Source organism: Aethalodelphis obliquidens, unplaced genomic scaffold, assembly GCF_003676395.1.
Source record: "Aethalodelphis obliquidens isolate GAN/ISIS:26980383/991018 unplaced genomic scaffold, ASM367639v1 scaffold33, whole genome shotgun sequence".
NCBI lineage: Eukaryota > Metazoa > Chordata > Mammalia > Artiodactyla > Delphinidae > Aethalodelphis > Aethalodelphis obliquidens.
The window spans coordinates 20,059,685-20,072,439 of NW_020837977.1; positions in this window are offsets into that span (position 1 = coordinate 20,059,685).

Consider the following 12,755-nt stretch of genomic DNA (forward strand, 5'->3'; position numbering starts at 1 on the left):
CTCTGGTCACTTTGCCCTGGGAGCCCAGTCACCACGTTGTGAGGCTGCTCCGGCCACAAGCTGGTGTGTCAGACTGAGGAGTGAATGAGTGAACCTTCCGAGGGGGACGGGGTCAGCCTTCAACTTGCCCACCTCACTGACCTCTGTTCGAATTGAAGATCTTTGAGCAAAATCAACCTTGCTGTGTTGTTTTAAGCCACTGAGCTGTGTGGAATTTTTAAACACTGAGATTTTTTGTGTGTTTTCAAAAATGACCATCTATCAAAATTCATAGAAAAATATCAAATTCAGAGTATAGCACACTCAACCAACAGACTTAGAGTAAAGCAGTAAACCCCCAACCTAAACCTTCTCAGACAGAAGGTGAACTGCCTTTGCCATTGTCGTTTATGTACTGTCTTTTGGAAGATTGTCATTGGAGACCAGGCCATTCTGTCAGAAAGAAGACAGGCCAGCTGCTCAACTCTTATCACTTCCTCAGGGCTTGAACGCCAGCCACCCCGAACTCTCCACTCTACTTATTGATGTCTTACTCCTGACTTTGCTAGCCTGAGAAGCGTGTGCGTTCATCACTACTGTGAGGGTGTTAAGGCCCAGGGCTTCAACTCTGTTAAGCCTAGAACATAACCTGATAAAAAACGTGCATCTCATATATACTGAGTAATCACTATTTTTTTATTTCAAAAACCCATCGGATCATTGCTTTGCTTTTCATTATCTGATAAACTCACTATATTAACTGGATATGGTGATCACATAAGAGTCATAAATATAATTTAACCCATGATTAGAGTAATTTTTATAAACCTATAGATAGAACATAGTAAAAGAAAATATTTCCTAAATCTGATATACTTTGCTATTTGTTTCCTATTTACACTTATTCATTAAAAAAACCCAGTGCAGCATTAGTACCCTGTTTAAAACAGTTTTCTTGGGTTTACCTTCTTTGGATTTTGCAATCCTTTGAAATTTTGTTTTTATGGTTAAAGTAAATCAATCGTTAATTGCTTTCAACCATCCTAATATTCATGTCAGTGGCTATTCTTTCGGAAATAGCTCAATTCGCTATTCTATCCTTAAGATGTAGTTTCATGAACTTTTTGACATAGAAATCATGGTTCTGACACTGTTTTCCATGTAGCAGCTGGCTCATAAACGACTTTCTAATTAATGCCATGTAACCTCGTTACTCAGTGCTGATGGCATCCTTGTCTATCTTTCCCATCTTCTAGTGTAGGATTGAAAAATCTTCACTCACTGGGAGGTTAAGCTCCTTCAAGTCTAACTGAGTGCGATCCCTCTGACTGGCATAAAGCCATTAGAAGTTACTTTGGATTCAACAGCAAGGCAGGAAAGTTTCAGTGACAAAATTTTGTGTGATTTGTGTGTTTCTTGGCTTTTCTGGTTTTGATCTCAATTTTGTTTCCTGGAAATAAAATCCCAGGCAGTTTTGCCTGAAGAAGGACTTGGGCTTAATCTAGAGCCATCATGCTGATGGGTCGGTCAGAGGCTCCAGGCAGACCACTCGGCGTCTCTGGGACCCGCTGGCTTCAGCTCTGAAGGATGGATTAGACCAGAGGATATGCCGGTCCTTTTCCAGCACTGAACTACTGGGGCTCCCCAACTCCCAGCCACCCAGCCTGTGAGCCTGTTTGGATGTGAGACAGGATTCCAGTCTCAGTTTCCACACTTCCTTCCATGGGGAGAGTTCGACCTCTTTTACCTTCGTTCCCATGTCTCACGTGGGGTAACAAGGTCTGCTGTGCCTGTTTCTTGTTACAAATGATTGCAATGAAATCACAGGATACGATATATTGGAAAATATTTTGTTCAGACACACAAGATATTAATAGTCCCTGAAGAGAGGAAATATAATATAAAGGGCTCAATTATAAATATGGAAAGAGAAAACAGAGATTAAAGTAGCATATTTTATGGCAAAGTGGAAGTCTTAAACATAGTCTAGCGAGAATGTACAGATGGAGCGTTAGAGCATCAGATGAAAGATTGATTCCTTTCCTTTTACAGGTTAAGCAAATATGAAAAGATGCTTTTGCCTAGACCCCTTCATATAACTATGTCTGTAAGACAATATGTATACACGTGAATAAAATTTATGTTCTCTCTTCTACTGATATGTTTATACTTGTTACAAATTGTCGTGGAGTCACAAATTAACATATACTATATCTTGAAGACACAGAAAGTCTGGGACTTAGTAAACAGAATGGGCTCATCACCACATGAGGTACTATTCATGCACTGTCTTGTAACAAAACGACTTAAAAGTGAGAATATAAACGTATCATTAAATGACAACTGAGTCAATTTTGTCTATAAGTATTGAGTTAATCCATATACAGCTGCTGATACTGAAAAATTTGGGGCTGAGAAAAATGGAGTTTTGCGTGTTTCGACCTTATAAAATGGCGCTCTAAGTAATAGCGTTTAGCTTTATTTAAAAAACACACACACACAAAAATACAGAGAAAAATATGCAAACTATCCAGCTATAGCTTGTTAAGTGCTTAAAACCCGTGTTTTCTAAATTCTAATGACGTGGGCTAGGCCAAAATACGGATCCATTACGTACACATCGAGAAAGTAACTCCAATTCTACTGTGTTTCTACATAAGACATACACACACTGAAGAGTTTTGCCCGAAGTTAAGACAATGGGAAATTATGTGACTGGTTTTAATTCTCATGGGCACTTCTCAAATATTTTGAATGAGCCCACAGGGAAAAAGTACAACACACACGATCGATGCTAACATCTCTAAACACATCTGGAAAGCAGTGCAGAGCACGGGTTTCAGAAGGTAAATGAATTAGGACATTGAAGGATGTCCCGGGGGGTATGGTCAAAGTGCAGTGTGTCTACAGCTGGACGACACATCAACTGAACGTGACTCTCATCTTGCCCCTGTGTCTCACCACTTTCGCTAGTTTTTAATGACTTTTATGGAGAAACCGAAAGAAATAAGGATAGAGAAATATAGTGCAAAATACCTGTTTTATGTTTCATGTTTGATTTCCATGGCAATTTGTTTTCCCCACTTGTATGGAAAGTCTGTGAGAGCTCAGAGTTCATTTCCAGTTTTGTAAGAGCAGATCAGTAGTGAGAAGATGGGGAAAAACATTTGTTTTTGCATCAGTAACAAGGAACATAAGACTTCTCTTGCTATAATTGATTACTACCAGGTTTAGGTCTATCTAGCCAAAACAAGTAAGATACATTTACACAAACATCACCATGAATGAGCATTTGTTTTTTCAAAGTTATTTTTAACTCATTTGGACTGACGTTCTTCTCTAGTAACATGTGTTTCCTTGGTTTCTCTTCCAACTTGTGTGGCTTCAGTTTTGTTTGGGGAACATAGATGACAGATTTCAGGCAACCTAGAAGGTGACGTGATGGAGCCAATGGACGTACTGAAAGTTTTGGAGCCAACACACCTCTTTCTAAATATATTTCTGGTTTGTCTACCTTAGCAAAACAGTCCTTTCTACCTATTGATTTACATGTTAAGAACTATTTTTTTGCAATGCACAGAGTAAATTAGTTTCTGGTCAACTATGAAAATGTCTTGTCTTTACAACATAGTATAGAAACAAGCAGGACAATTATTGTTCACGTAAAGCACACTGATGTTTTCTTCTATTGAACGTGCGTGCGTGTGTGTGTGTGTGTGTGTGTGTGTGTGTGAGATCAACAAGATAAATACTGCGTGTTTTCACAGTTGTCTTTAGATGTTTAGTTTATCTTCCAGTAGGTGGCAGTCTGTGATGTTAAAAGGGTACATGGTATTATTCTGGACGCTTTGAAATTACTTCATGTAGAACTGAAATGAGCAGAAGAAAAACAAATGCCTTTTATAGCAGCCTATTTATTCTGTGGAACAAAAACGAGTTGTGTGTTTATTGTCGTTCTGCATGTAATGACAAGATCGCTACTGTACAAATAGTGATTATGCCATTTTGGGGTCCAGACTATAAGGGTAGTTTGGATGAAGGGAAGCTGAAAATCATAGTATCTGGGAGAGTACGTTTAATCTGAGAATACAGAAATGGTACTCATGCAAAACTTATTTTTTGGAAAATGGTCAGTTATTTTACTATTTTCTAGCATAGCTAAGAATGAATGAAAAGGTAACTTTATTTACATTTAGCCTATTATAATTCTACAACGACAATTATCTTGTTATGTTATGTATGTATCTATGTTATGTATCGAGGGTTATTCAGACTCTCAATATCAATTACCATTACGAGGCAAAAATGACAATTGTCACCTCCAAACTGGTACCACTAATACTTGAGCCCAACCCTACTGACATTTATTTTCCTGTAATACAGTAAATCCCATTCATGTGGGGACAGAATTAAATGATTAAGCTGCTCTACTATCATGTTTGCTCTCCAACTGTGTGCTTTCTTCCTCCCCTCCAGTCACATTTTATTCTCTGCTGTGGGTCTTGTTCTTTGTGGCAATCCTCACCTAAATTCATTTTCTGCATCGATCAGCTTTCATTATTCAATGGGGTAGCAAGCAGTAGATACTCGAATAAACACTTGTTGAATAAATTAATATAAATGTTCATTGAATAAATAATATGTTAGATTGGCCTAATGTTTTGCACAGAAAGGAATATAGCAAATATTCATTAAATTTCAAGCCTGATTATACAGATGGGGAAGGAAAAAGTCCCATTTATGGAACAGAGAAAAAAATATTAGAGATTGTTCTTCTAATTCTTATTTGTCCCTGTTTGAACTCCAACACATTTACTGTCTTTTTATATAATACTGATCACTTCTCAATGTGCCAGGAGGAGTACTCAGTTTTATATTTCTATAGTTAAAAAAAGAGAGAGAAAGAGAGACCAATCTCTCCAAGGAAGCTTGGGATAGACCCATCTCTATTTGTGCTGCCTTGCATTGAGTTGGCAAACTGTTATTTAGCCACAAACAAACAAAAGACAACAACAAACAGTTGCAGCAATAAAAAACTCAAATAACTTCAACCTCTTTGCTTTCATCCATGACTGTCCCACATTTGCAGGTTTGAATGAGGTGAATCAAGCCTCGGTTCAAGAGTAAAATATCATTCTTTTGTGAATAAGTGAAGTAATTTCTGCTCTAAATTGAATCCTGTCTACTCTGTAATCAAACTCATTCAACAAACTGAGCACCTACTTTAAGTAGGAAGCGTTTTATATTTCAGCGACACTGCAGAGACAAAATCAACATCTCTGACTTACATAGTGTGTTATTTTTAATCTACTTACAGTCGATGGACCAGTGAGACAGACCAATGCAAACACTGGTTGAAACTCTTGCAGAAGTCTGTTCTCAGTTAAGAAAACAAAACGGAGATGATGGTATGATTACAAGTCACATGCTGTAAGTTTATTACAAACACGTAAAATCATTGGAAGGCTTTCATGCATAAATATCTTAATTGTGGAATCAGAAACTGAAAGGTTCTGAGGGTAACATACGAGATTCAAAAGCAGGGAACAACAAAGGTAAATGCTGCTCAAAAATACTTTATTAATCCGTCAATATATTGAGGACGACAGTGTTTTTTAATAACTCTCAATAAATATGTTGTCAGTACTTTCCTTGTGTGTGGCTAATAACCCATCAGTCACCATCCCTCCAAGTGGCTTGATGTCCTTCTACAAGACACGCAGACTTTTTGAAAGTAAAGGATTTGGGGAGAAAGAACTGGGCTGGACTCCTGACTCTGCCGCTCTAGACACATAAGTTAACCTGCCAATCTCCTTTTTAAGTTAATAGGCTTTGTTTAGGGGAGCAGTGCTAGGTTTAGAGAAAAGCTGAGCAGAAAGCACAGAACCAACATCCCTCCTCACCGTAGTCTCCCCTGTAATTAACACCTTGCATGGGGTGGCATGTTTGTTGCAGTTGATGATGATACATGTTTAAATAAAGTCCTTAGTTTATATCAAGGTTAAGGTTTTCTCTTTGTGTTGTACACTCTGTGGGTTTTGACAAATGCATAATGTCACGCACCTACCACTACAGTATCATACAGAGTATCTTCAGTGACTACAGACCCTGTGCTCTCCTGGTCATCCCTCCCTCCCACTCCTCAAGCCCCTGGAAATCACAGAGCTTTGTAGTGTCTGTATAGTTGGAATCATACGATACATTCCCATTTCAGGCTGCATTTTTTTTTTTTTTTTTTTGGCGATACGCGGGCCTCTCACTGTTGTGGCCTCTCCCGTTGCAGAGCACAGGCTCAGCGGCCATGGCTGACGGTCCCAGCCGCTCCGCGGCATGTGGGATCTTCCCGGACCGGGGCACGAACCCGTGTCCCCTGCATGGGCAGGCGGACTCTCAACCACTGCGCCACCAGGGAAGCCCTCAGGCTGCATTTTTGCTCTTAACAATAGGCATTTAAAATTCCTCCCTGCCGTTCTGTGCCCTGATAGCCCATTTCTTCTCATCACTGAATACTATTCCATTTCACGAATGTACCACAGTTTGCTTATTCATTCTTCTACTGAAGGACGTTCTGGTAGCTTCCAGTTTCTGGCAATCACGACTAGAGCTGCCATGAACACTAGTGTGCAGGTTTTTTGTGGAAGTAAGTTTTCCACTTACTTAGGTGCATATCAGGAGTATTAATGCTGGATCCTATGGTAACAGGATGGTTAGTTTTGTAAGAAATTGTCAAAATGTCTTTGGTCTTCTTGATTTTTATCCACTTTGACTCTGCCTCTCACTGGTGTATTTCATCCATTCACAGTGGAAGTCACTGGGGATACAGCGGGGTTCAGAGCTGCCAGATAGACACACCTCACCACGTTGTGCTTCACTTTACTGCTCTTCAAATAATACTGTCCTTCTACAAATTGAAGGTTTGTGGCGACCCTGTGTCATGAAAGTCCGTCCTCACCATTTTCCCAACAGCATTTGCTCACTTCATGTCTCTGTGCCACATTTTGGTAATTCTTCCAATATTTCAAACTTTTTCATTATTACATTTGCTATGGTGATCCGTGGTCGTTGATCTTTGATATTACTGCTACAATTCACTGAAGGCTCAGATTACAGCTAGCATTTTTGGGCAATAAAGTATTATTTAACTAAGGTATGTACATTTTTTTTTAGCCATAATGCTATTAGATACTTAATAGACTCAAGTATAAACATTACTTTTCATATGCACTGGGAACGCCCCCCCAAAATATCGTGTGACTCTCTTTATTGTGATATTTGATACTCGCGTTCTTGCTGTGGTCTGGAACCCAAGTGGCGACACCCCTGAGGTGTGCCTGTATTTGTAACTGTTTTCTATTTGTTGCCTTTTTTGTTTGTTTCTTTTATGCCTTCCTCTTTCATTTTTCTTTGGTTTTAATTGAGCATTTTATATGTTTTCATTTTCTCCTCTTAGCATATAAATATTTATTTTTTTCAGTTATTTCAGTGTTTGCCCTAATGTTTGCAATATACATTTACAGCTAATCTAAGTCTGCTTTCATATACACTATACCCACTCATGGGTCATATTCATGGGCTGGTAACTTATAACAGAATAGTTACAATTCCTCCCTCCTGACCCCTACAGCATTGTTCTCATTCATTTCACTGTCCCATGAGCTAAAATCACAAAGCATATCACTGTCATTAATATGTTGAATGGAGAGCTAGCTTTCACTTCAATGAAGTATCAGAAGAATAAATGATCTTATCCCACCTGCACTTATCACTTCCTTAGAATTTTCCTTTCTTTATGTGGGTACACATCTCTGATCTACAACACTTTCCTTCATTATAAAGAACGTTTCAAACAACTATTCTTGCATAGGAGCTTCACTGGCAACCGATTCTCTCACACTTTGGTTTATTAAGAAGGTCTTTAATCCCTCCTCACTTCTGAAGGAAAATTTCACTGTATAAAGAATTCCAGTGCGGTGGTTGTTACCTCCCTCTCAACACTAAATATTTCATTCTACTCTCTTCTTGCATGTTTTCTGATGAGAAGTTCAAAGCAATTTTTATCCTTGTTCCTATATAGGTAAGTTGCTGTTTTTGTTTAGTTTGTTTGTTTTGTTTTTCTCTATGGTTTCTTTCAAGTTTTTCTCTCTATCTTTGGTTTTCTGCGGTTTGTATGTGATGGGCCTAGGTGTAGATTTTTTCTTTTAGTCTTGTTAGTATTCATTCTGCTTGTTGTTCTCTGAACTTCCTGGGGTGGTGGTCTTATGTCCATCATTAGCTTTGGAAAATCCTCAGCCATTATTACTTCCCTCTTTCTTCTGCTCCTTTCTCTGTTTCTTCCTCTGGAATTCCCATTATATACACGTTACATCTTCTGAAATTGTTCCAAAATTCTTGGATCCTCTGTTCCTTTTCAGTCTTTTTCCCCTTTGATTTTTCAGTTTGAGGATTTCTAATGTTGTATCTTTAAGCTTCCTAGTTCTTTCTTTGGCTGTGTCCAGTCACTGATGAGCCCATCAAAGGCATTCTTCATTTCTGTTACAGTTTTCCATTTCTAGCACTGACTTTTGATTCTTTATTACAGCTTTCATCTTTTTGCTTACACTACCCATCTGATATTTGCCCATTTTCCCCATTAGAGTTAGTAGCATATTATGGTTATTTTTAAACTCCAAGTCTGAAGATTCCAAAATCTCTGCCACATCTGAGTCTGGTTCTTTTGCTGGCTTTGTCTTTTCAAGCTGTGTTTCGTTGTTTTGTCTTTTAGTGTGCTTTGACAGTGCTGTTCAAAGCTGGACATGATATATAGGTAAAAAGGAACTTTAGTGTGAGTTTTTGTGTTTATCTGGTGTTTACTATTCACTGTAGCCACTGGTGCCAAGATTTCAATTTCCTCTTGGGCCCGTTTTTGTCTCCTGTGTTATTTTTGGGTTTCTCTCCAGTCTCCTTCTGAAATCGAGTCTGTTTCTTGGCATTCTCTCACCTGAAATCCACTGGTATTTTGCTGGAGGCTTGCTGATACCATTGGAGAAAAGGAGGAACGTTCCATAGTCCTCTGATTATGTCTCAGTCTTTTAGGGAGACTGTACCCCTGCACTGTGACCTTCATGTGTGTTTCTCAGCTTCTCTCCCCTCCCCCAGATGGGACAGGAAGGCTTGAGGGGTCTGTAGGTGAGTATATTCCTTTCCCCATGTTGGTTTGGCTCTAATAAAGTAGCTTTTCCTAAGAGAAGTCTCTGTTAATTGGAAAAGAATGTTCTTGGTCTAGTTCAAAAGACTTACTGATACTCTTCCCCTTGCTCTGCAGAAAACAGGTGGATATTTCTCTCTGATTATTACTGTGGGAACCTGGTGGAGTCCGTGGAGATAGAACTTAGAATGCTCAGCGGTCCCTCAAGCCTGGACCCCCAGGAACATTTAACTCCCAGGCTAGTCCAGTGGACTTCCAGCAATCTGTCCGTTAGTCCAAAGCCTCCTCCCATTTGCTGGCTCCGGTGGTGTTTTAGGCTCCTGGGAAGCTCTGATTCCCCGCATGGCCTATCTGTCCAGCTGCGGGGGGTGGCAGTGTTCTCACGGACCTAAGGAGAGCTGCTCAGCTTTTTCTTGCTGTGAGGAAGAAGTGATGACATCTAAATTCTCCACATCAGAGCAGAAGCCGCAGTCTGAGTCCTCAATTTTCTAATCTGGTGAAACTGAAGGACAGAAAGGGTCTGCCAATACCTCTTCCACAGGGAGGTTGTGAAGAGTTAATATTCCCAAAGCAACATTTTTACTGTCTGGCACATAACAAACAGGCAAAGTAAACGCAGTTACTTTCTCTGGTGATGTCGAGGTAAGAGCACGTGGTAGGGAAGAGTCCACACTCAACGCGCAGAATGCTCGGGTTCAAGGCATCCTCCCTCTCCTTGGTGATGACCTCATGCAGTTACTGACCTGCTCAGGGTCTCCGTTTCCTCACCAGAGAAGATGCGTGCCTGGCTCAGAATAAGGCCAACGTAGGCATGAGCTCTTAGTATTAGGAAACCTGAATTCAGTAAATTCATCTGACGTTTATTAGGACATTTGCTTACACACCATCGCCTCATTCCAACATCCTGTGGGTTTACTGCACGCAGGGGGCTTTGCCGAGGCTGGGTGTGCACACACGGTCTGTGTGCTGAGAAAACACCTACGCTCTGAGGAGACAGACCATAACCGTGGCTCACGGGATACGTAGTGTGTAAACAAGTTACTCTGCAAAGACGGGAAGGAAAATGACTAGCTGGCTCAGATAATCTAGGAGAACCTCCCAAAGCCTCCACCAATGCCACAAAAGGACTATCACTGATGAATGAGTGGCATCTTCCCAGGCAGGTAAACGGAGATAGGACATTCCAGGAAGAGGAAGCAGCACGAATGCACAGAATCACGGGGGATGGGAGAACACATTGAGGGAAACCTCTGAATAAATCTCAGTGTGCAGCCAGAAGATACCGTCCGGACAATAATGGGAGACTGTAACTGTTTCACCACGAAAAAGGGCAGGAGCTGGCTCTGAAGTGAAAGGGCTAAACTCTGCGATGTTAACAGTTACTCGGCAAGGAACAGACTATAAAATTCTGAATAATAAATGAGGTAAGCAGGCATGCAAAAGTTCAGGGAAAATATAAAACACTTACATTTAGAAAATTTCAGAAAATACAAAACAAATAGCCTCCAGTATGTGACAGGCAGCACTACACAGGGGTGAGAAACATCACTGCATTTAATCTCAACATCAGCCCCGCGAGGCAGGTGCTTTTAGTCTCCCTGCTCTGCAGACTGGGAAGCACAGGCACAGGCTGGAGGGACTGCCATGGCCAAGGGCCCATAGCCAGGGGCCAGGAGTTGAGCCCCGCAGTCCCTCCACCTCTGGCTCCAGGCCATAACATGTGCCTGGAAGTAGACATTAGCCATCACTTAAAATATATCCCAGGGAGATACCTAAACAGCATAATTAAGCATAAACTCAGCGGGGAGGTGAGTTCAGCCACTCTGCAGATCCCGCAGGAGGAAAACGGCTGGAAAAGCCCCGGGAGCATTAAAATATTGTTTGTACGAAGTCAGCAGTGACGTGGCAAATGCTTGCTCTTTATTTTCCTTTTCCAGTTGTTTTTGTTCACAGCATTGTTCATTGCTGGAGGCTTACGCTGTTTGCTACCAACATCTGAGTTTATTTTAGGGTCAATATCTTTATATCTGAAGCCACATCAGATTACTGCCAGTTGACTACAAATATAATGCACTATTTTGCCACATTTGTACTAGGTTACACACTGATACACATTCACAACTTGCGTCCACAGAAAAAAGGACTACAGTGGTCCTGAGAACACAGTAATTGTCCTTCAGAAGAAAGCTGCCTGACCTGCTGTCCTGTAACTGAGCTCCTCCTGGGACACTGTCACCATTTAGCCTGAGTGCCTTCAATGCCCCCCTTGCCCGGGACGGGTGTATAATCTGTTCTGATGATGCAGGGTCTGAGATGCTAGCAAAGCTCTCGATCTAACTTTAGGGACAGAGATTGCATTAGTGGACCAGTCATGCATACCTGTGACACACATTATCAACAGGAGATGACATGGGATCTGACATAACGGCTGATCCCTTCAGGAGAATCCCACAATTAATCAAAAATTGTTAAACATTTTACACATGTTTCTATATATTTAACCGTTTTATTTCCAAAACAAGCTTGAATATCCCTCAATAACATTCAGTTTACTATCAACTTAATAGTGAAAAGAATATATACGCCCCTCCCCGCAAGGCTTAAGTAGTCATTTTCTCGTAAGGACTCTGTTCTTTCTGAGCTGGTGAGGGTCATGGGAGCAGCAGAGGGAAGGCTGTAGAAAAAGGCTATAGAAACAATGCCTAGACTGAGTTCTTAACTCTCTACACCTCAGTCTTCTCCTCTGTGAGATGAAGATAATAACCACCACCCGCAGGGGTTGATGAAGAGTTAGAAATAACATGCATGTGACAGACTACACGGTGCTCCCATCAGTGTGGCTCATTAGAAAGGACGTGGTGATGAAGGGAGTTTTTCAGCTTTCACACAATTGTGCGCTTCTCAGCTCCAGGCTCCACGGTTAAGAGCCGCTGATCGGGAGTCCGAGAAGTCAAGAATTAAATCACGGATCTGCAGTAATTGGCTGCATAGCCTTGGAATTCCTTGCCCACCTCATGATTCCATTTGTTGATGGTCCTTTTCCTTTTCAGTTGCCTTCTGTTTCCCTCCTCTTGACTTCAGACATAATTTAGTTACCTGACAATCTTAAGTGAACCCTCCTTCTGCTGTTCACGTGGAATCATGGCGCCGCCAGCTACCTGGTTCGGCCGAGCAGTGAAGAAGGGGAGGAAGCTCCTCCTCGCTCACCCACCACGTGGGATCCATCACCGAGTCCCGTCAGCTCTGCCTCCCAACAATGTCTTGACGGTCCCCTTCTCCATCATCCAGCGCCACGCCGTTCAAGCCCCTGAGGTCCCTCACCTAGTCTGCCCCCTCATAACTACACCCTCCAGCTCATCACGCACAAGCTCCTGGGTTCTGCTAACGCACTCGCCTGCCACGCCCCAACCGTGCTTAAACGCCACCAGTGGCTTCCCTGGAAACTTAGGAGAAAATGCAAACGTTCTTTCCAAGGACTCGGAGGCATCTGAGTCCCCACAGTGGACCCTCCCTCTTTGTTTGCTTGTTCCAGCCTCGCTGGCCTTCCTTCAGTGTCTAAAAATGCCAAGCTCTTTTCCCCCTCAGGGCTATT